This window comes from Culex quinquefasciatus, chromosome 1, assembly GCF_015732765.1.
Source record: "Culex quinquefasciatus strain JHB chromosome 1, VPISU_Cqui_1.0_pri_paternal, whole genome shotgun sequence".
Taxonomy (NCBI): domain Eukaryota; kingdom Metazoa; phylum Arthropoda; class Insecta; order Diptera; family Culicidae; genus Culex; species Culex quinquefasciatus.
The window spans coordinates 101,557,249-101,579,658 of NC_051861.1; the positions used below are offsets into that span (position 1 = coordinate 101,557,249).

General features: G+C 34.8%; 1 protein-coding gene across 11 annotated transcripts in view; it reads left to right on the forward strand.

Moving 5' to 3' along the window:
- The window catches only part of LOC6042684 (longitudinals lacking protein, isoforms A/B/D/L), a 345,300-nt gene that overhangs the window by 192,880 nt on the left and 130,010 nt on the right, over positions 1 to 22,410 (forward strand). The window lies entirely within an intron of this gene.

A 22,410-nucleotide genomic window follows, 5' to 3' on the forward strand; every position in this document is an offset into this window, starting at 1 on the left:
GCTGTACACAAGTTTCATCTATTTTTAATATCCGGCTTCCAAAAAGTACATCGATATCACTTAAGTGGCCATGTCTCGAGACAGGGTTGCCAGATCTTCAATGTTTTGGACTCGTTGGAAAGGTCTTTTGATAACCTAACCAACAATGGGTCGGATAGTGGATCCGTACATAGTTTACATACATTGAAGTGAGATCCGGTTTAAAAAAAGTACATCAATATCACTTAAGGGGCCATATCTCGAGACAGGGTTGCCAGATCTTCAGTGTTTTAGACTCGTTGGAAAGGTCTTTTGATAACCTAACCAACGTGTGGTCGTACAGTGGAGCCGGACATAGTTTACATACATTTAAGTGAGATCCGGCTTCAAAAAAGTACATCAATATCACTTAAGTGGCCATATCTCGAGACAGGGTTGCCAGATCTTCAATGTTTTGGACTCGTTGAAAAGGTCTTTTGATAACCTAACCAACGTTGGGTTGGATGGTGGATCCGGACATAGTTTACATACATTTAAGTGAGATCCGGCTTCAAAAAAGTACATCAATATCACTTAAGTGGCCATATCTCGAGACAGGGTTGCCAGATCTTCAATGTTTTGGACTCGTTGGAAAGGTCTTTTGATAACCTAACCAACGATGGGTCGGATGATGGACCCGGACATAGTTTACATACATTTAAGTGACATCCGGCTTCAAAAAAGTACATCAATATCACTTAAGGGGCCATATCTCGAGACAGGGTTGCCAGATCTTCAATGTTTTGCATTCGTTGGAAAGGTCTTTTGATAACCTAACCAACAATGGGTCAGATAGTGGATTCGTACATAGTTTACATACATTTAAGTGAGATCCGGCTTCAAAAAAGTACATCAATATCACTTAAGAGGCCATATCTCGAGACAGGGTTGCCAGATCTTCAGTGTTTTAGACTCGTTGGAAAGGTCTTTTGATAACCTAACCAACGATGGGTCGGATGATGGACCCGGACATAGTTTACATACATTTAAGTGAGATCCGGCTTCAAAAAAGTACATCAATATCACTTAAGAGGCCATATCTCGAGACAGGGTTGCCAGATCTTCAATGTTTTAGACTCGTTGGAAAGGTATTTTGATAACCTAACCAACGTTGGGTTGGATGGTGGATCCGGACATAGTTTACATACATTTAAGTGAGATCCGGCTTCAAAAAAGTACATCAATATCACTTAAGTGGCCATATCTCGAGACAGGGTTGCCAGATCTTCAATGTTTTAGACTCGTTGGAAAGGTCTTTTGATGGATCCGGACATAGTTTACATATATTTAAGTGACATCCGGCTTCAAAAAAGTACATCAATATCACATAAGGGGCCATATCTCGAGACAGGGTTGCTAGATCTTCAATGTTTTGTACTCGTTGGAAAGGTCTTTTGATAATCTAACCAACAATAGGTCGGGTAGTGGATCCGGACATAGTTTACATACATTTAAGTGAGATCCGGCTTCAAAAAAGTACATCAATATCACTTAAGAGGCCATATCTCGAGACAGGGTTGCCAGATCTTCAATGTTTTAGACTCGTTGGAAAGGTCTTTTGATAACCTAACCAACGTTGGGTTGGATAATGGATCCGGACATAGTTTACATACATTTAAGTGAGATCCGGCTTCAAAAAAGTACATCAATATCACTTAAGTGGCCATATCTCGAGACAGGGCTGCCAGATCTTCAATGTTTTGGACTCGTTGGAAAGGTCTTTTGATAATCTAACCAACGATGGGTCGGATGATGGACCCGGACATAGTTTACATACATTTAAGTGAGATCCGGCTTCAAAAAAGTACATCAATATCACTTAAGTGGCCATATCTCGAGACAGGGTTGCCAGATCTTCAATGTTTTGGACTCGTTAGAAAGGTCTTTTGATAACATAACCAACGATGGGTCGGATGATGGATCCGGACATAGTTTACATACAGTTAAGTGAGATCCAAATATATGTGAAAACACATTTTTATACATAACTTTTGAACTACTTATCGAAACTTCAATCTGTATAAAACTCGATCCATGGGACCCTAAGCCAAGTCGAATGCAACAAGTTCGGGTCAAATCGGTTCAGCCAGTGCCGAGAAACATGAGCTAGTTTGTTGGTCACATACATACATACACACACACATACACACACACATACACACACACATACACACACACATACACACAGACATTTGTTCAGTTTTCGATTCTGAGTCGATATGTATACATGAAGGTGGGTCTACGACGTTTTTATACGAAGTTCATTTTTAGAGCAGGATTATAGCCTTACCTCAGTGAGGAAGGCAAAATCACCAAAAATCTTTTTTTACACCAATTTTTGATCTCTAAAAAGCATTGGAAAGAACTAACATTTCCCCTATTTATGCGAAAATAAGTATGCAGTAACTTTTGTAGGGTACCAGACAATGCCTCTAAGCATATTTTTTACAATTTAAATAGTAATTGTGTCGTTCTATAGTAGAAAATGTGAAAAACAATAAAAAATTGAAAAAGTGGCTGTAAAAACATGAAAAAACATGACAAAAGGTGGTAGAGTAAGCCAAATACTATCAGATTCTAAAATAAACTAAACGCAATAAATGCGAATTTAAGTACTAAAATTGAAACAAGAAAATCTGAAACAAGAGAAGTGAAGTTTTTCGTAGAACAAAAGTTGCTCAAAATAAACTCCTGAACAGGGAAAACATAAAAAAATCGAAAATAATTACAAGTAGATGGTTAAAACAAAGACAGAGTAACTTCCTCGTAGCAAGGAAAAATAAATATAATTTTTACAACATTCTTTAAACAATATTTGCATTCTTCAAATTTAGGAAAAAAAAATCATTTAACCCTCTACAACCCAACCCCGCCTTTAGACGGGCTTCGATTTTAAAAATCGCCAAAAATCCATTTTTCAACCAATTTTTGATCTTTAAAAAGCATTGAAAAGAAGAACTTTTAAAGTTTTGGAAAATTTATGGGTTAGAAGTTTTACTTGTTTTATGTGACTTTGCCAATGTTTTAAAAAATTTCATTTTTAAGGGTTAACTTTGACTGTGTTCTTTACTAACATTTCCTATATTTAAAGTAAAAAAGAAGTATGCAATATTTTTCCTAGTGTCCCAGACTATGCCTCTATGCATTTATTTACAACTTGAATGATAATGGTGCCATTTTATAGCTAAAAATGTGAGAAACAAGCAAAAAATTTAAAAAGTGGCTATAAAAACTAAAAAAAAAAAATAGATAAGCAAAATGTAATGATAGGAGGTGGAAGAATAAGCCAAATACTACCAAAAATAAACATGAACTAAACAAGATAAATGCAAATTAAAATACTAAAAATAAAACAATAAAAACATAAAACAAGAGAAGTAAAGTTTTTCGTAGAACAAAAGTTTTTCAAAATGACCTCCTAAACAAGGGAAAATAAAAAAAAATCAAAAAAAATTGGGCAGTAGAGGGTTAAAAACACATATTTGTTTTGTGTATTAAAAACTTTGCTTTTTTTGAAAGCATTTTTGTCACTTTCAGTGTAGTATTCTTAATTTTTCACAAATTTAAAAACATACGACGCGAAATTTTGCATAGAACAACTTAACTAGATAAGCTATTAGATCAAAATTTGAAAGAAAATCGCCACATACAATAGTTTTCGAATAAAACAAACTTATTTTTTTGCAGTGCAATATGGATATCATTTTTTTTTTGCGAAATCACAAAAAAAGGTTTTTTTGTTTTCCATTATTTGCAATGTAGATATTAAACTACACAAAATTTTACATAGATTTAAACTGCATTGGAACTTGTGAACAAGGTGAAATTTTCACTGTATTAGAATTTGTAAGGGTAAAATACTATTTTTTGAAATACTAAAATTTTCTTAATTTACTATGTTGGCATCAAACGACAAGATTTTTTTTAAATATTTCCAGTGTGTTTCAGATTTATGTTTTCAATTCTCAAAATTTTCACAAATTATCGTATTTTTTACAAAATTTCACAAAATGGACATTAGATGACACAAAATTTTGCCGAATTTCTAAAATTTTCGCTAAATACCTGTTTAAAAAAATTGAAATTGCAACTTGCAAACAAAGCGACATTTTTAGTAAATTTTTGCTTTATTAGAATTTTAGGCTGAGTACATTACTCCAAATTTTATAATTTCCAATGTGTGCATCAAAATTCAGGATGAAAACATTCAAAGTTTCTCAAAATACCGTATTATTTATGTTATGTTGGTTATCAAATGGCACACAGTTTGGCAAAATACTAAAATTTGAAAAAAAGTTGTAGTGCGTAATAATTTTCAATTTTAAATTTCAATATTCGCGATTTTTTCATAATATTTCCAACTTGCGAACCAAGCGAAATTTATCACTGTATTACAATTCGACGTCGTCGTGCTATCTTGTCGCACCCGCCATTTTGACGTTCCGAGAAAAACGCGTTTTAATGTTTGACTTTGAATATTCAAAAATGAGAGCACGCAATGTAAACAATAACAAACACGTTTTGTTTGGCTCACCATTCTGCGCATTGTCCCAAAGTTTGGTTGAAGTTGGTTGCTGGAGTCCCGAGTTATAATTACAAATGTTTACGGTAGTCTTGCTTGTACGTGCGACAAACGCATCCTGACTTTCCTGGCCTGAAATCCCTTTGGCCTTTTGTCGCACTTACATCAATTTTCATGGAGTGACAAGATAGCACAACAAGATTGAAACTACTTTCATATGTAAAGTGACAAAAATGCACGGAGTTTTTTCGGTTTTTGTCGAATATCTCAAGATTGAAATCGAATTTTGGGGATCTGTGAAGGTCAAAAGGTGAGGCATTGTGAGCTGCACAAAATGGCGTTCTTAACTCAATTTGGCCCAAAATGCACGTACGACAAGTTAGCACGATGGCGACGAATTGTTAGTTTGAAATAATCAATTTCTTGGAAATACTTTAAAAAACATGACTTGCAATATGAGCCTCAAATGACACGAAATTTTATCAAAAGTTATCTGAATCAAAAAAAAAATTCAGGCCTTGTTTTCCAAAATGTTTCACAGCAAAAAAAAAGTTTAATTTTGGTAGGTTGAAAATTTGGTTGGTTGAGTATTATCTAGAGCGTCCAATTTCCCGGGGTTACAACAGCAACTTTAATGGTCAAAATGAGTGTGAGGATCAATTAATGGCTTGACTGCTTGTAAAAAATTATGCAACTTTGAGAAAATGTGTAAAATGTGTAAAATGTCTGATTTCAAATCGTACCAAATAAAAAAAAAAATATTATTGGTATTTTTTTGTTGAGAAGTATTTTATTTAATCAAAGTGTTTGGACAGTGAAAATCTATGCTCCTCTCCAGTAATTGCTTTTAAATTTGTCTCAGTGACCATTAATTTCAAATGGAATAAAATCATGCAGAAATATTGTTTTTCATTCAACTTGTATATTAATAGAATTTGTCATTGAATTTGTCTTGAAAATCTAATTTCTAGCACTATTTGACTTGAAACACTATTTCATTAAATCACAACTCAAAGTTTAAAAATATTTGAAGCGAGTTTTGAAAATATGGTTGCATCCGTTAGGTAAATTTCATATAATACTAAGTTGTTTTTTAACATTCCAACGCTCAAGGTTCCAAAAAAGTTGGAACGGTAACTTCAACACGCTGTTTCTCGTGTAGGGTACCTATAACTAACCCAATCAAGACGATTCTTTTTTTCCAGTGATATGTTAGGATGTCTAGGTGATCCTAAAGCTTTGCAGAACTCAATTAGATCAAATCTGTAATTTTTGCTATCAAAAACATCGTTTCACTTTAGTGGTCTTATTTTCAAAAGATATAACAAAATATTTCGTTAAAATAGGTTTGTCGAAAATAAATTAGTTAACATTCATTCCACAATAGCGTAATTTTTGTTGCCCAACATATAAGCAAACAATATTCCTAGTTGTGAATGCTTCAGAAATAAATATTATCTGAATTAAACCTTGACATGAAATTTACGGACAAGCCGATTTGTTCAATATGAACAGTAGATTGAAATGAATAAAATCAAATCAGGTTCTCTAATTATTTTTTTGTATAATTTCAAAACTTTGTATTTCGGAAATTCCCGGGAAATTTACAAATTTTATCCCGGGAATTCTCGGTTTTTTTCCCGGGACCGGAAATTGGACGCTCTAGTATTATCTCTTTTTTGTATAAAATACTCAAAATTCATAATTTGTAACATGCTACTGACAACAATTTGCAAAATATCAATAAATTTATTCAGAAAAATATTCTTAAGGTTTACATTTTTTTTCCGATTTGTGACCCCAAAATTCAATATTTGTATAAAGTTTACAAGTGAAATTTTGAATATGAAAAAAAAATAATTATTGTACTTTTAATGGTTTACAATCGGGTGCACTGATTTTTTGAAATAGTTTTGAAATGGATGGAAAAACTTTTAAAAAAATTTGCAATTGCCTTAAAACAAAAATGAGTATTTTCAAAAATACGTTATTTCAATAAAATCGCATAGTTGTAAAACATTGAAAAGCTGATCTATGAAACTTATAAACTGTTGAAAGCAAATCAAATAATTCTATTTTCATAATTTCTATGATTATTTGACATTTAAACTATCTGATGATGATTTTTGGAAAAGTGAAAAAAAAAGTTTTTGTCGCTCCGTAAAATTTACATGTTGAAAGAAAAGTTGAATAGGTCATAGAAACATGAATGTTTTGAGCTTTCGCCAAAATCTGCAATTATTTTTTGAATTTTCATTCAAAATTTTTAACACATTGTGAATAATATTCCCCTTAAAATCATTGAACTCATTTCACAGGAAAACAAAGAATGACAATTTGAGATAATCATTACCTAAAATAAAGTGAAAAAAGGATGAAATTTGGTTCTGACTGTGTGGTAATTTTGTTAAATTATTTTATTTAAGTTATGACATTTCATTCGGCAGCTTTCCTCGTATAAGTGTATTCAAACGAAAAATTTCGAAAATATTAAAAAAATTAAGGTAGTATTTCAAATCATTTGAAAATTTTGTTTAAAATAAAGAGCCTGACTAACTGTACGAAAGTCTTGTAAATCTCTTCCAACAGAGTGATGGATCCATCTCGTAAACCACTGCGACTCTATTTACGCTTCCAAGATTACACGTTAAAAAAAAATGTTTAAAAATCTTAACGCAGCGTCATCATTCAGCCGCCACCGACCATATCTCCGCTCACCCAGAAGTGCGCTCCCATGCCACTAGCCAATTGCGATTGAAATCAATCTCTTCATCGGTGCAAGCCGTCGTCGTCGTTGCCGTTGCAAAAATTCTGCTGATCATAACGCGGAACCCAGCAAAAACGGTAGCCCAAACATCAACCCGAAGCTCAGCATGACCACTTCTCTCGGGGATGATGCTGCACCGCGGCAAAGTGCGTTCTCATCGTCGTCGTCCGGTCCGGTACTTAGCAAGAGACCTGGACATCGCGAGGGGGCCTTCCCTGCATGAAGTGAATGTAATGATGCGTTGATGATCTTTTCACAAGGCGCGCAGCGTGCAACTTTAGGCTGGTTCAGAGTCGCTGTAGGGATGCCTTAAGGGTTTGTGAGCAACTTTCTCGAAGATCGCAACTCGATTGGACGTAACCTTGCCGAGTTAGAGTGACTTTAAGATTTTGTGGGGCAATTTTTTGTGGGGTCAAACGAGCCCTAAACTGTATGTTTTTGTAAAATTCGTTTCAAATTGTACCGTGTTATTCTGTGTAATATAGTCTAAAAAGTGAGATAACTTTAATTATTCAGCAAATTGTAATAAAAATCGAGAGTGGACCCGTTTAACCCCGCTAAAAAACGCCCCACAAAATCTTGAAGTCGCTGTAACTCGACAGAGTTACTTCCAATCGACCTGCGGTCTTCGACAAAGTTGTTCAGTTCATCGCTGCGAACAACTCTGAACCAGTCTACCGGCCTGCGCCCGTACCGTATCGGCTGGATGCACCGCCGACCGATGCAATCGCACAAAGAGAAGACCGCCAAAGTGGCCACAGCGGCCGTGTGACTTTTGACTCCCCGCTCTCCAGGACGCGATTATGTGATTGGCTAACCTCCCCACCTTCTCCTTCTCGCCGTTCAGCTCGACGGCTTTGATTTATGGGCTTTTGCGGGGCAACACCAGAGACCTCTTCTCGATTGACTTTCGCACTCTCGGAAGTCAATTTGCGGCAAACCCTCGCTCCTCGCGGTGCCAAGCGAGGTTACAAGCGAATTATCAAATTTCCACTTGTTTCCCATTAGTCAGCGCTGAAGTCGCGCGGGTTCCTAACGGCCACGTATGTCCTCGGGCTGTACGAGAGTCCCGGAGTTTTGGTCTCAATTTCGCGCCCGCGCGCGCCCGTTTTGTCGTCGCCTGTCGTGTTGTTTGGTTGTACGCTGTCGTGTTTGCTCTCATTCGACGACCGGGCCGCGGACCCAAACTCCCTCGGGGGAAGACGACACTTCTTGTGGACACACTTGTTCGTTGGTCACTGCTGCTGTTGGTGCCACTGAAGGTTTGTATCTCGTGGTGGTAGAGCATGGCGTGGTCAACGAATCACTACTGCTGACACTCTGCTGGAACTCTTTGGTGTCGAACCAGTTTGGTGACGGGGATTGACAGATTGCCATCAGGGTTGAGGGAAGACAAATTGCAACGCTTGCTATCAGTGATTAACACTTGGTTAAAAGTTGGCACTTTGTTTCATTTCAAGGTTTTTTCGTTGAAACTTGAGTGAAATCCAAAATTCTTCTGTAAGTTCTGCATTCCAACCATCAAAAGAAAATTGATTTTCCTCCCCTGCACCGGATCACTCTAATAACTTTCAAAGTCCACTTCAGCAAACCTCCACCATCACAACCGCAACAAAGTCTTTCTCAATAGATACCCCACATCGCCCTACCCCTCTCTCAACGCAACAGTTTCCACCACCATACTTTTCCAATCAAAGGAAAATTATTCACATTAGCCACATCAACCCTGATGACTAATCTACCTTCGTTGGAGGTGCGTTTCTTGGTCCGAGACTTGGCAGTGTTGCAACTCGACAAGTCAACGCGGTGTAGCAGGTCGCGCAGGACTGCTGTTGCAATCTACGCTCCTTTTGTTACTCCGCGTCCCTCAACCTCTCTCACCATAGAGCCGTTTGAAATCCAATCAGCTACAATGGGCCCCCGCGAGTCCCGGCGTACTACTACGAGGCAGCTACTACAGAACTCCATTCAATAAAAAAAAAAGACCGTCTTGACAGCCGTGACCTGCACCAAGCTGCTGCAGCGAGACGTTGCCTATTGATCGAGCGTGCGCGCTGTTGTGATGATGGGAGAACTGAGCCAAGGTCCGACGATTGGTATGAGGAAATTGAACGGTTCAGGACACGGAGCAGGCCCGATTAGCTGGATTTGCGTTGAGGACCGCGGGAATGACGCAAAAATGTTTGTTACGCAAATGGAAAGTTGCGTCACATCGGAGTACTCGGAGTGAAGTGTGGCACCAATCTTTGGTGGCATTGTTGAAAATTTATCAGAGTAGATCATAAAACCAAACTTCGGTGCAATCGTCAATAAACAATCAACGAAAAGGGTAACTCTTTTGTTTTGTTTTACAGATTTTTAAGTTTGAGCCAAACTTACATCACTTACCAAGAGCAGATCCGCGCAGATTCTTTTTTTGAAATCGTTAAATTGTATAATTGTTAATTATTGTTAAGATTGTGTCATGTTCCCCAGAAAACCATTCCCCAGAATGTACCGTTTCCCAGAAATATTTATCGTAGTGATTATAATTATTTCCAAAATTTCAAAAAAAATCCAAAATATTCAAAATTTCTAAATGTTTTCAAAATTTTCCAAATTTCCAAAATTTCCAAAATTTCCAAAATTTCCAAAATTTCCAAAATTTCCAAAATTTCCAAAATTTCCAAAATTTCCAAAATTTCCAAAATTTCCAAAATTTCCAAAATTTCCAAAATTTTCAAAATTTCCAAAATTTCCAAAAATTTCCAATAGTTTTAAGGTTTTCAGAATTTCCAAAAATTCCAGAAAAAATCAAAATTTCCATAATTTTAAATTTTCAAAAAATTAAAAAAAAATAAAATTCGTAATCTTTGATTTTTTTAAATTTTAATAATTCTTCTCTCTCTAATTTTGATTTTTGAATTGCAAACTTTTTTTTTTGAGAATTTTGAAAATGTTTTTATTTATGACATTTTTGAAGCTTTGGTTTTTTTGACTACCATTAACAAATCGTCGCCGTCGTGCTAACTTGTCGTACGTGCATTTTGGGCCAAATTGAGTTAAGAACGCCATTTTGAGAAGCTCACAATGCCTCACCTTTTGACCTTCACAGATCCCCAAAATTCGATTTCAATCCTGAGATATTCAACAAAAACCGAAAAAACTCCGTGCATTTTTGTCACTTTACGTATGAAAGTAGTTTTAATCTTGTCGTGCTATCTTGTCACTCCATGAAACTTGATGTAAGTGCGACAAAAGGCCAAAGGGATTTCAGGCCAGGAAAGTCAGGATGCGTTTGTCGCACGTACAAGCTAGACTACCGTAAACATTTGTAATTATAACTCGGGACTCCAGCAACCAACTTCAACCAAACTTCGAGACAATGCACAGAATGGTCAGCCAAACAAAACGTGTTTGTTATTGTTTACATTGCGTGCTCTCGTTTTTGTATATTCAAGGTCAAACATTAAAACGCGTTTTTCTCGGAACGTCAAAATGGCGGGTGCGACAAGATAGCACGACGACGTCGAAATCATGATCGTATTTAGATCGAAAAATCTCGAACGTGATGCGAGAAATAAAGATTGAAATATTACGCTCGAGTGCAATAATCACCCACGTTAACTTGTGTCAGCAGTTATTACAAGGCTAGAGAGTTTTCCCTTCTTTAAAGAAAGGAAAACTTTACTGACTGATACAAGTTGAATTTTACCTTTAAAAGGAAGGAGGAGAGTTTTCCCTTCTTTAAGGAAGGGAAAAATTTATAGCCTTGTTATTATAACTGCTGACACGGATTTAATTTTCCCTTCTTTATGTAAGGGAAAAAATACTTGACCACTTACACAACTTTTTAAATTTGTTATCACTAGTCAAGAGAGTTTTTCCGTATGGAAACAAGAAAGAATACAAGAAAAAAACTTTAAAGCGAGAATTCAACTTCTGTTAGCAGATATCACAAGTCAAGACAGTTTTCCCTTTTTTAAAGAAGGTGAAATTCAACTTGTGTCAGGAGACCTTTAAAGAAGGAAAGATTAATCAGTTATTGTAAGTCAAGAGAGTTTTCTTCTTCCAAAAATGATAAATTAAATTTTGTCACCTTAAATCAAATTTAGAAAATATAAATAATGATGCAAAATGAGCAATATTCCAAATGTCCAATATGTCAAACGGAATTATACCACTGACACCCATAATCATATTTTAATTTTAACAAACATTTTTCTTCTTTGCAAAATAAAAATAGCATTCACGGAAAACATGAAATAAAAAGAAACTGCAATTTATTCGGCATTTGTATAACAAATTTAACATGACTGAAAAAGAAGGGAAAATTTCTTAGAATAATAGAACGAGTCATAAGCTGAATTAACATTTTCTGTTATTTTCTCAAGAATTGTTGTCAAAAAAAAGAAAAATTTCTTGGCATGGATAAAATAACCTTGTCCAATTTTTATATTTTCTAAGAAATTTCAAACTAACTAATATTCGAAAATACTTTGATTTTTCGAGAAAGAAACTTTTCTGTGGAATAGTTTTCTGGGAAATGGTACATTCTGGGGAACGGTTCTCTGGGGAATGGTTTTCGGGGGCATGGTTTTCTGGGGAACGTGACACAATCATTGTTAAAAGCAATCTAATGATCGACAATTTCAGTTTTTTTTATAAATGACTTAAGTTGGCTCCATAAAAATTTAAAATGGAAATAACAATTTATCTCACAAGAATAATTACTTTTCAACATGACTAGTATTATTTTCAAAACAAGTGCTGAACAGTTGAACTTTTAGCACTAGTTTTTGTGTGACTCTAAGTTGGTCATTTTGTAACTGTAGGATGACAGAAAAAGTAGATGTTTTTTAATTAATTTGCAAAAAAATAATTTTTCTGTCTTGTTATGTTTTTTTTTTTTTTCAAAAAATCACGGAGCTTTTCGATACAAGTACCTAAAAGTTGAACTTACCAGCACTCAAATGAATGATAATAAGAACTTTACCGTACTGATTTCTTTTGCATTATAAAGAAGTCCAAGAGGACTCAAATGAAAAATGATTGAAAACAATTGTAAACTATTAAGAATACATTTCAGCTTTGACTTTTATTTCCATTTTTTTTTCAATCTAAAACTTGAAAGGCAGGACTACATAATAATTTAATTAATATTAGCATAAATTAATTGATATTTTGAATTTTTTGACAGAAATAAAATATTGTAAAAACCATTTTATTGAACTTTTAAAGGTTAAGACGAGCACTTATTAAAGGATGGTTTAACTTTGATTTTCAAAAAAAAAATAGAAGAAGAAACAGTTTAATACAAATATTCTATGCAAATATTCCTTGTGAAAAATCATTCGAAAAAAATGATGCTGCAGTTTGAAACAATATTTTTACGATAATTTCAATTGATAAGAGTAGAAAATACAAAAAAAAAATTAACACAGCTGGTATGATACCTTTTTTAATTCAATAAGCACAATAAACGACCAAATTTGAAACCTTAATTTACAATGTTGCAATAATAATTCATTAATAACTAAAATATTATACATTTTTAAGTTAATATTTGTCAGAACATTAGAAAGCTCTATTAATTTATTTTTTCTAAATTATGAAGTAAAACTCGCTTTTAATAGATTATTTTTAGTATTAAAAAATTTTTTTTTTTGCAATTCCGTCGTGAAACTACTTACTTTTCCTGTCATTCTTGAACGTCGAAAAAGCCTACTTTTCTGTACCAAAAATTAAGGAATCGAATAGCAACACTTTTCACAATAAATGCTGAAAAGTTCTAAAAGCTTTCCGGTAAAAATATTTACGAGACTGAAAAACCAAGTCTGTCATATAGAAATTGCAAAAAACCACCAAAAAACCTATTTTTTGACATTTTTATTTTTGAAACCGCTGTATCTTCCCAAGTACTGTACATAGGACAATGGTCATTATGGAGACTATTATGTAAAATTGTCTGGAGAATCGATTTCCACTATTGGTTTTTTAAAAATTTTGACGTTTAGACCACTTTTCAAGAAAACAGTTTTAGTAAATGATTTTTGTATTTTTTTTTAGGAGAGACATACCATCCAGCATTTTTCGTTAGTCTTTTTGTAACATCTTGGGCTATTTCCTCAAAAAATTTGAAAGAAAAAATCGTGACATCACCCTGAAATATAACTTTTAAACTTAAAAATAAAAAAAATCTCATGGAAGTGGCGTGTATTTTTGTTTCAGTGTATTTTTTTTTTTTCAGAAAGCCCGTCCGATTTCCTACAAGTTGTCTTTGACCACTTTTTGGTACGATGCAACGGCTTCGAGATACAGTCATTTTTAAATTGCAAAATACAAAAATATTTAAAAAAAAACTTACGCCCTCCTCATCTGTTATGCTCGAGTACTATTGGCTCCATATACACAAAAATGGCTTATGTAGGCCTAGGATAACATGTCTACTATGTTTCATTAAAATCGGATACGTTTTTTTTATTCGTGATTCGATTATCCAAAGTAAAAACCTTCGGATAATCGAAACTTCGGATAATCGAGGCTTTGGATAATCGAGTCTGGACTGTGTATGTCAAGGTCAATTTACATTGTGCTGCTTAATTTGTCAAATTTGGGATTGTTGTGAAATCTGATTAGATTGTTCTAGCTGCAAAATAGTTCAACCTGAAAGAAAAAATCAATTCGAAAGTTTACATTTTATTTATTTACTTGACATTAAACCAATTTGTTTAACCCATTTATGACTGCGCTTTCACCACTACAACAAAAGGGAGCCGGAGTAAATCGACCAAAAAAGCCGCGCCCACCCCATCGATTTTGCTCGCTACCTGCTCGAAACTGATGTAACACGTGTACTGGCCTCGTCCGTTCTGTTTGTTTTCTGCGCGTAATCGGCGAGAGTGCGTTAACAAAACTGAGGATATCCACCTAGCAGTGCAACATTGTGATCTTTTTCCGTAGCAAATTTTCTTTTCGCATGATTTCAAGCCGACTCTTCCAGCACAGAAAAAAGCAACAAAAGTAAAAAAAAACATGAATAAAATTAATAAATTGACTGTTTCTGCAGTGCAGCCAACGGTCGGTGTGGAGACGAAGAGGTGGTGCAAGGTGTTGTTGTTGTAGTGCCGCGCGGTTATCCGTTTTATTGGCGCTCGTAAATTATTAATTGAAATTGAGTTTTTAATTTCAGAGTTTGGTTTCGTTCGCTGCAACTTGTTGCTTCCTGGAGGCCCTCACTCTTGGGGCCCCCCGCTTGTTGTGGTGAAAACAGGTCGATTCGTGAAACGACGAAGAAAAACTGCGTGGGTGGACTCAACTTTATGGCGGGTTATGAGTAACGAGTGCATGATTGAGGCAGTCCCCGGCAGTCTGATGTTTGAGATTGGAGTGCGTTTCGCAGACCACATAAATTGTGGGTGCAAATCCGAGAGGATGCTGGGATGTGGGAAATCGAGTTGAACTACTTTACCCAAGGTATCTAATTCAGGTAATCGTAGCAATTGGCTCGGGGGGGAGATCCTCCGCAATTTCGAAAGTAAAGGTTAACACAATGGTTAAGTGCTCGCTTCTACGAAGCGCTATCTTATTTCCAACTGACATTTTAACACCTCGCATTATCCAAACCAAATTAGACCCTTTCGTCCTCCCTCGACTTTAGTTGCGGGTCTTAATCGTCTTAAATTGCGCCCGTTCTCACACAATTCCACACAATTTCCCTGTCAAGATGTCGCGCGCTGGAGTCTTGCACTCTTGGGGCCATCTCCACCGCGTAGCAGAGCGGTTGACCCCACGTTCTTGGCTTCCTGCTGTGTGCCCGGGAGAGCGGGGAAATCTTTGGAAATCGATCTCACGTCTTTCGTGTGCCCGCGCGACGTAGTCGTCGTTGTTTCTACCGCGAGACTTAAATAGATCTCGTCTCCTTGGGAAAGACGCTGCCTCGCCGTAGCCCAGGAGGTCCTGGAGGGCAAATTCTCAGCTATCAACCGCGGCGCGTGAACTATATGGCGGCCACGATCATCCTCTTCACTGCTAGGGTTGGCGTTGAGGCTTGTGAGAGAGGGAACACACACACACACATTTTGCTACAAGTCGCGCGGGGGTGGCTAAGGTCCCTCGCACCGCGCCGAGCCATTATATTACCGATGCAGATCACGATTTTTGCGCAAGAGGCAGCGCGAGATCCCTGAGGGTGGGTGGGGGAGTGGGGTTCTGATGAGAAAAGGGGGGGGGGAGGTCAGTGAAGGGTTCGCTTTTTTATTGGGGACGGTGGGATTTGTTTTAGATTTGTTTGAGGAAAAAATAAGCTAGAAATTATGCAGTAGAAAGTGGCATCAAGTTTTGAAGCGAATCATACCAAATGATTTAAAAAATATCATACTTTGACGATTGTCAACAATCAACAACGTTAGTCAGCAAACCAAGTTAAAAAAAAGTGACCAATTTCTATCAGTAGCCAAGTGTTGCTAAATCACCAAGTTTTACCAAATGATATCAATTCTATAAAACCAACAACAAGTTATTTTTAAGCCACATTCAGAAAACTTTTTATTGATAGGTTACCACGTGTTACACAAAAAAAAACCAAGTGTTGCACAAAAACCAAGTGTTTTGAAATTATAAATTGTAATATTGTAGTATTGACAAGTTAATAAAGTAATTAACATTCAAAGTTGTTTTTGAATAGTCAATAGATACCTAAATGCCAAGTGTTACTAATTCGCCCAATTTTGTGTAATAATAATGAATAATGAAGAACTGACAATAATTGATAATGCTGCTAATTCACTAAATTTTGTCAATTTAATACCAAATACTAACCCAAATACAAGTAAACTAAATATTTCTGAGTTACCAAGTATTGCACAAAAGCCAAGTTTTGGAAAATTAACATGTTTTTAAAGTTTTTAAATAAGGGTAGACCAACATTGCTATAAAAATTCTAAGTTTTACCAAATTCCCGAGTTATATATGATTGCCTTACCCAATTTTGCCTTTTGGTCAAGATTTTTTTTAAACAAAAATAAAAACCAAGTTTCGCCAAGTGTTGTCCAGATTTAAAGTGTGTTGGCAAATCACCATGTGTGACCAAGCAGACAAAATAAATCAATATTCCATGTTCTATGTGGCTCACTAAGCAACAAAAAAAAATATTTTTAGGCAATCATCAAATGCTACTAAACCTCCAATAATTGCAAAGTTTTACCAACAACCAAGTGTTGTTTATTTAAACAGTGATCGGATTTGATCAAGTTCATCTGTCTCGGCACGGCCTCAGTGCTTAACTGAAGCACAGAGCTTACAAGATTTGGGCTAAACAGGAGACATTAGTTATAATGCTATAAAAATAATCAAAAAACTCAAAATGTTCACAAAACTAAGTCTTTTTTTAAAAAAATACAAAAAAAAATCAGTTTTATACACAATAGGTATCAAATGATCGGGATTTTTCCATACATTTCGAAAGTTATTACAATTTTATTTAAAAATACTAAACATTTTCACAAAATTACGTATTTTAGAAAAAAATCGTTTTTGCCTTTCTTACAAAAGAAAGGTTTAAGGTTTGCTTTTGGAAAAACGCTTTTTTCAGAAATCAAAAAAAAATCGTGCACGGCGAGGATTCGTCCCAGGAAAAAATCCTATTACTAAATTGAAGGTTTAGATGCGCTCTTTCGATTGAATTTTGGCCCGAAACCCGGAACTCAAAGTCTGATTTTTGAGAGCTCTTTTTCTGAAATACATGGCCGATGTCTGTATCCTCTCTTAAAAATTTGTGTCTTCCATCACTGGAAAACCGCTCGTAAAACACACAATTTTTAAAAGCCAGATCTGTAGCCGTGGGGTCGGAGACGAACATTTTATTTTTCGATTCACAATTTTCGACCAGTAAATGTGGTCAAAGTCATTTTTAGAGGTATTTTTTGGACTATTTTACAGATAACACTATCAAGTTTAAAGAATTCAGTTTCAAACAAAAAGCCATTCGAATACATGCGCCATAAACTGTTTGGGCCCAAAATTTGAAGCTTTTCCAAAATGTATTTCCAGAGATATAGCGATTTTAGTGTTTTTCGTCTTATTTTTACCCTATTTTTTCCTATTAAATTTTTGGATTTATACAAAATCATATACTGAACATCAAATTCAAAGTCCCAGCCCATTCTCGATCGAAAGCATTTGGTATGAATTGTATTCGAGTAAATTTTGGTATTGATCACACGGTTGGTTCAAAAGTTATAGCTGTATGATTTTTCCCGGCTCGTTCTCGGTATCAATATATTTCTCAGAGTTTCATCATTTTGTAAGAAAGGCTCTATTTCACCTCTGGTGATGTTAAATCGGGTTTTTCAATATGATTAACGAATAATCGGGATTTTTCATACAATTCAAAAGTTTTAACACACATTTTTGAAATACTCAAAATTCCCCCAAAACTACATATTTTCGGAAAAAATACTAATTTGCTTGGTTTTTCAAAATCTGGGTATTATATAATCTGGAATTTTTCATACATTTTGATAGAAATATTTTTGTTTGAAAATACTCAAAATTTTCGCAAAACTATGTAGATAGTTTGAACAAATTCTCAAAATAGATACGAGATATTTTTCAAATAACCAAAATTCATATTGTAAAAAACTGAAATTTTACTAAAATTCGTTGTTTTTTTCAATTTGTGTTTTTTCTATCGGAATATATGAAAAAACGTCACGATAATTTGGTACCTATATTATAAAAAACTGAAATTTTAGGTATTTTTTTTTAATACGTAGTTTTGTGAAAGCTTTGAGTTTTTTTATTTATTACCTTCGAAATGCATGAGAAAATTCCGACCATTTGATACCCATATCGTTAAAGACTGATTTTTGCCTTCCTCACCTTACTCAGGAAAGGCTATATAAATCACTGAAAAAATGAACTTTTTAATTAGACCTCCTAGACCTACCTTCATTTGTACATATCGACTCAGAATCACCAGCTGAGCCGGTTCATGTATGCTTTAAGAAGTTTCATTTTTATTCATAAAAATCTATTAATAAACTTAAGAATCTCAAACCTGCAAAAAAATCGATTGTATCAGCTAAATAAGATGCAGAGGCGTGATATTTGTACACAAAAATTGTGTAATTATCTTTTTATTCTTGTTAATAATATTTTTAAGACAGTTTTATGATTTTCATTTTTGAATAAATCCCATATATAAAAAAAACTCGGTTTAACTTAATTTTAAAAATGTTTAGCGATTTTCAACCTTCTCCATAGTTGTTTCTTGCCTTATTTTGCACATTTTGATCAATAAATTTTTGATAAAAAAAATCAATTTAGAAAAAAAAGATGATGAACTTTTAACCAAATCAGTGTGCTATGCTGTATAATCCAGAGATATCAATTTGTTTCAAATTTTCTCAAAATAAATTGACAAACCAAACACTGTGAAGATTATAAAATTAATAAGTTTATTTAAAGCACAAAATGTTGCCAAAAGAAAAACCAGGTGTTGCAGAGAAAAAACGTTTTTTAACATCATCATGTGGTGGCAAAACGATAAACTAAAAAGTAGTTATTTTATGAAGTACTAGGCGTTGTTGTCATGCCAAGCGTTGCTAAAAAAAACTTGATTGAGTTAAAATCCAAATTTGTTTGAGATATCAATTATGAAAATTAAAAGTTTCACAAAACCCCGTGTTGTCAAATCAGTACGAAACAACAAATTACCAAGTTTTGAATAAGAAATAAAAAATATCAAGCCATCAATTGTTGTCAAACTTTCAAACTGTTGCAAATTGCGAAATAAAAAAGTGTTGCCAGAGAGTCAAGCTTATTTTTGGAAAACCAAGTGTGAGAAATTAATAAGACTTAGTGTTGCCATATTAAACAAAAATTCCAAGTTTTTTTTGTTTTATAGATTATAGATTACAGATTATAGATTGTAATAAATGTTTGAGTTTTCCAACAAATCATATTTATAAATGTTCCAAGTTTGATAAACATAAAGAGTGTTGCCTAATCTTCGCCAATTGTTTAAAACAAACTAGGTTTAACCAAGTTTTACCAAGTTACCTTAAAAAGACTCCTAATTGCAAGCGACGAACCTTTTTTTTATTTATCTTCTGCTGAACTTATCCCAAACAAATCTTATCTTTCACTCGCCGCGTGTCCCTTTCTCTCGTTTATGCATATTGCACCAGTTTGCACCGACGATTTTCTCGCAACTAGCTGCACTTTTGAAATTATAAAAATAAAAAAAAAACGGCGAAAACGGGATTTTCAGCGCCAAAAGGAATAAATCATAGACTTCGTGAACTCTCCTCGCTGCGTCTTGATCGTCGTCGGTTGTTCTTCTTTCTTTGTTCTTCTTTCTGTTGCGTTTCGATGTTTCTGTTTGCAAACATATTTTTTCCAGGTTTTCGCTGTGTTTTGTAACTTCTCCCCGCCCCTCGCTTCACCTCCTCACATAATGATCTACGCATAATCTAACCTGGAGGGCTCTCTCCGGAAAGAAAATAAACCAAGAACACGAAAACATGCGCGCCATGTTTTGTTCCCGCACTTCTTTCCCAAGCACCAGGTACCAGAGCATATTTCAAAGTCTTCTTTTTCTATGATTCCCACATAAACATCGCCAAACATCACTCACTCGAACGCTGTGTTTCTCACCCTCTCCTCCCTGTTTTCCCGTAGCACTTGGAGGGGTGAGCTTTAAATTGGTAATTTTTACTTATTTTCATCAGTGCTTTATTTTCATCGCATCAAAAATCTTACCTTAACTACATTATAGTTTTTCATAATTTCGTTGCCGGCCTCGAACTTTTTTGGGCAGCAAAATCTAACCTGAAAAAAAATCAAATACTATTGCTCGGTATCCCAGGTGTCAAAAAGTGGAAGCAGGAATGAAGTTGGGGAGAGAAAAACACGCGGTTCACAACATTTCCCGTCCACAGAAAGAGAGAGCTGCAATATTTTGTTTTGCAGTGGGGCAGAGCCATGCGGAAGGGCGCGGAGTTGCTCCAAAACCAAACAGTGTTGTTGTAAAAGTGATTAGAAAATGGTTCGGTCAGCTCGGGCTGCCCTTCTAGCTGCTGCGGGAACAGAGAGAGCGGCTGGGATTAAAAATATTGCACCTTTTGAGAAAGAACAACGCCAGCTACTAGGAGTGGTGTTGCAGTTAGTTTGATGGGGGTAGTTGTTGCACCGAAAAATTTAAATTTCTGTTTTTTTTTGCTTTATAAATATCACAAAAAGAAAAAAAACATTTTTAATCAAGATTTTGAAAACCAATCAACTTTTTTTTTGTAAATACACAAAATAAAAGATCACATACTGATTCCACTCCCCAACTACAGTGGCGAACTTCTGAACTTGTGCGAGACCGTGTACTTCTCGTCTATCGTCAAATTGATGAGCCTCACCAATGTTGTTGGCCTGACCCTTTTTTCCCGAAAGGGTTTCGGGCGCCCCTTTTCGTGCTCTACGTTCCGCGAACGCGAAAAAAAAAACAAAACATATTCCCTTCATTAGCGAAAACATTGCCATCGTGGCTTATGCCCGATTGCTAATTTATTTGTTGCGATTAGCTGGCTAGCTAGATTGGACAATTGGGCTTGTTTCAGCGAGGATAAGTTTCTTTCGGGTTTTTTCTGATTTTTGTTGGTTGATTTTTTTGTAATGCCGTCAATTTTCATGACATTAACATTTACAGTTCTGAGTAGTTTTCTACGATTTGGCAATTTTTTCCGCGATTTTTAAAATTTTATTTTTTTGATTTTGGAGCAATTCTCTACGATACTACGATACTTTAATTTTAATTTTTGTATTTTTTGATCCGGCTGAAACTTTTTTGGTGTCTTCGGTTTGCCCGAAGAAGGCATTTTACATCGTTAGTTTGTCCATGTAATTTTCCATACAAATTTGGCAGCTGTCCATACAAAAATGATATATGAAAATTTAAAAATCTGTATCTTTTGAAGGAATTTTTTGATCGATTTGGTGTCTTCGGCAAAGGTATGGATACGGACTACACTGGAAAAAAATGAGACATGGTAAAAAAATGGTGATTTTTAATTTAACTTTTTGACACTAAAATTTGATTTGCAAAAAACACTATTTTTTTATTTTTTTTTCTATGTTATAGAGGACACCAAATACCAACTTTTTAGAAATTTCCAGATTGCCTGATTTTTTTTTCAAAAAAACTAAATATTGGTAGCAAAACATAACTCAGCAAATAATTGTCCGGTTTTCAATGTAAAAATATGAAACATTCGTTGAATTTTCTGATCTTTCCAAAATCAATAATTTCATTTTTTTTTTAATAAAGACTGACATTTCAAAAGGGCCAAACATTCAATATTACGTTTTTTGAAATGTTTGTCTTGATTTAAAAAAAGAAAATATCGTTGTCGGGAAGATCGAAAAATTTCACATTGGTTTATATTTTAACATTGAAAATCAAACCATTTTTTGACGAGATACCGACTTTAGAAAATGGAGGGTTGTTTGGGTGAGATTAAAAAAACATCAATTTTCCTGTTGTTAACCTTTGCATGGCAATATCTTAGCAACTAAGGGTCGTATGAACAAAGTTCCAAACAGAAAAATATAGAGAATATTCTCAGCTTTTCCAAAATATGTTTTCCAAAAGTGGGCAAAAATCATTAACTGCGACTATTTTCAAAAAAAAATTTACACAAAAATGGCTTTAACTTAAAAACGGTGCACTTTATCAAAATTTCGCCACAGTACTTTTTGACTGCAAATTCCATTTTACATCGAAAAATCAAGTTGATTCGATTTTTTTATAAATCAGTATTGATTAAAAAATTCATAACTCTGTCAAAGATTTTTTGCACTCTCGAGTAAGGCATTTGATGTCCCCTAAAACATTAAAAAAATTAAAATAGCGTTTTTTTGCATATCATATCAAGTTTTAGAAACAAAAATTAAAATTAAAAAATCACCATTTTTTTACCTTGCATCTTTTTTTTCAGTGCAGTTCTTACCCATACAAACAACTTGGTGGAAGACACCAAATCGATCAAAAAATTCGTTCAAAAGATACTGATTTTCAAATTTTGCAAAATGGTTTTTTGGGTATACCGAAGGCACCACAAAAGTTTCAGCC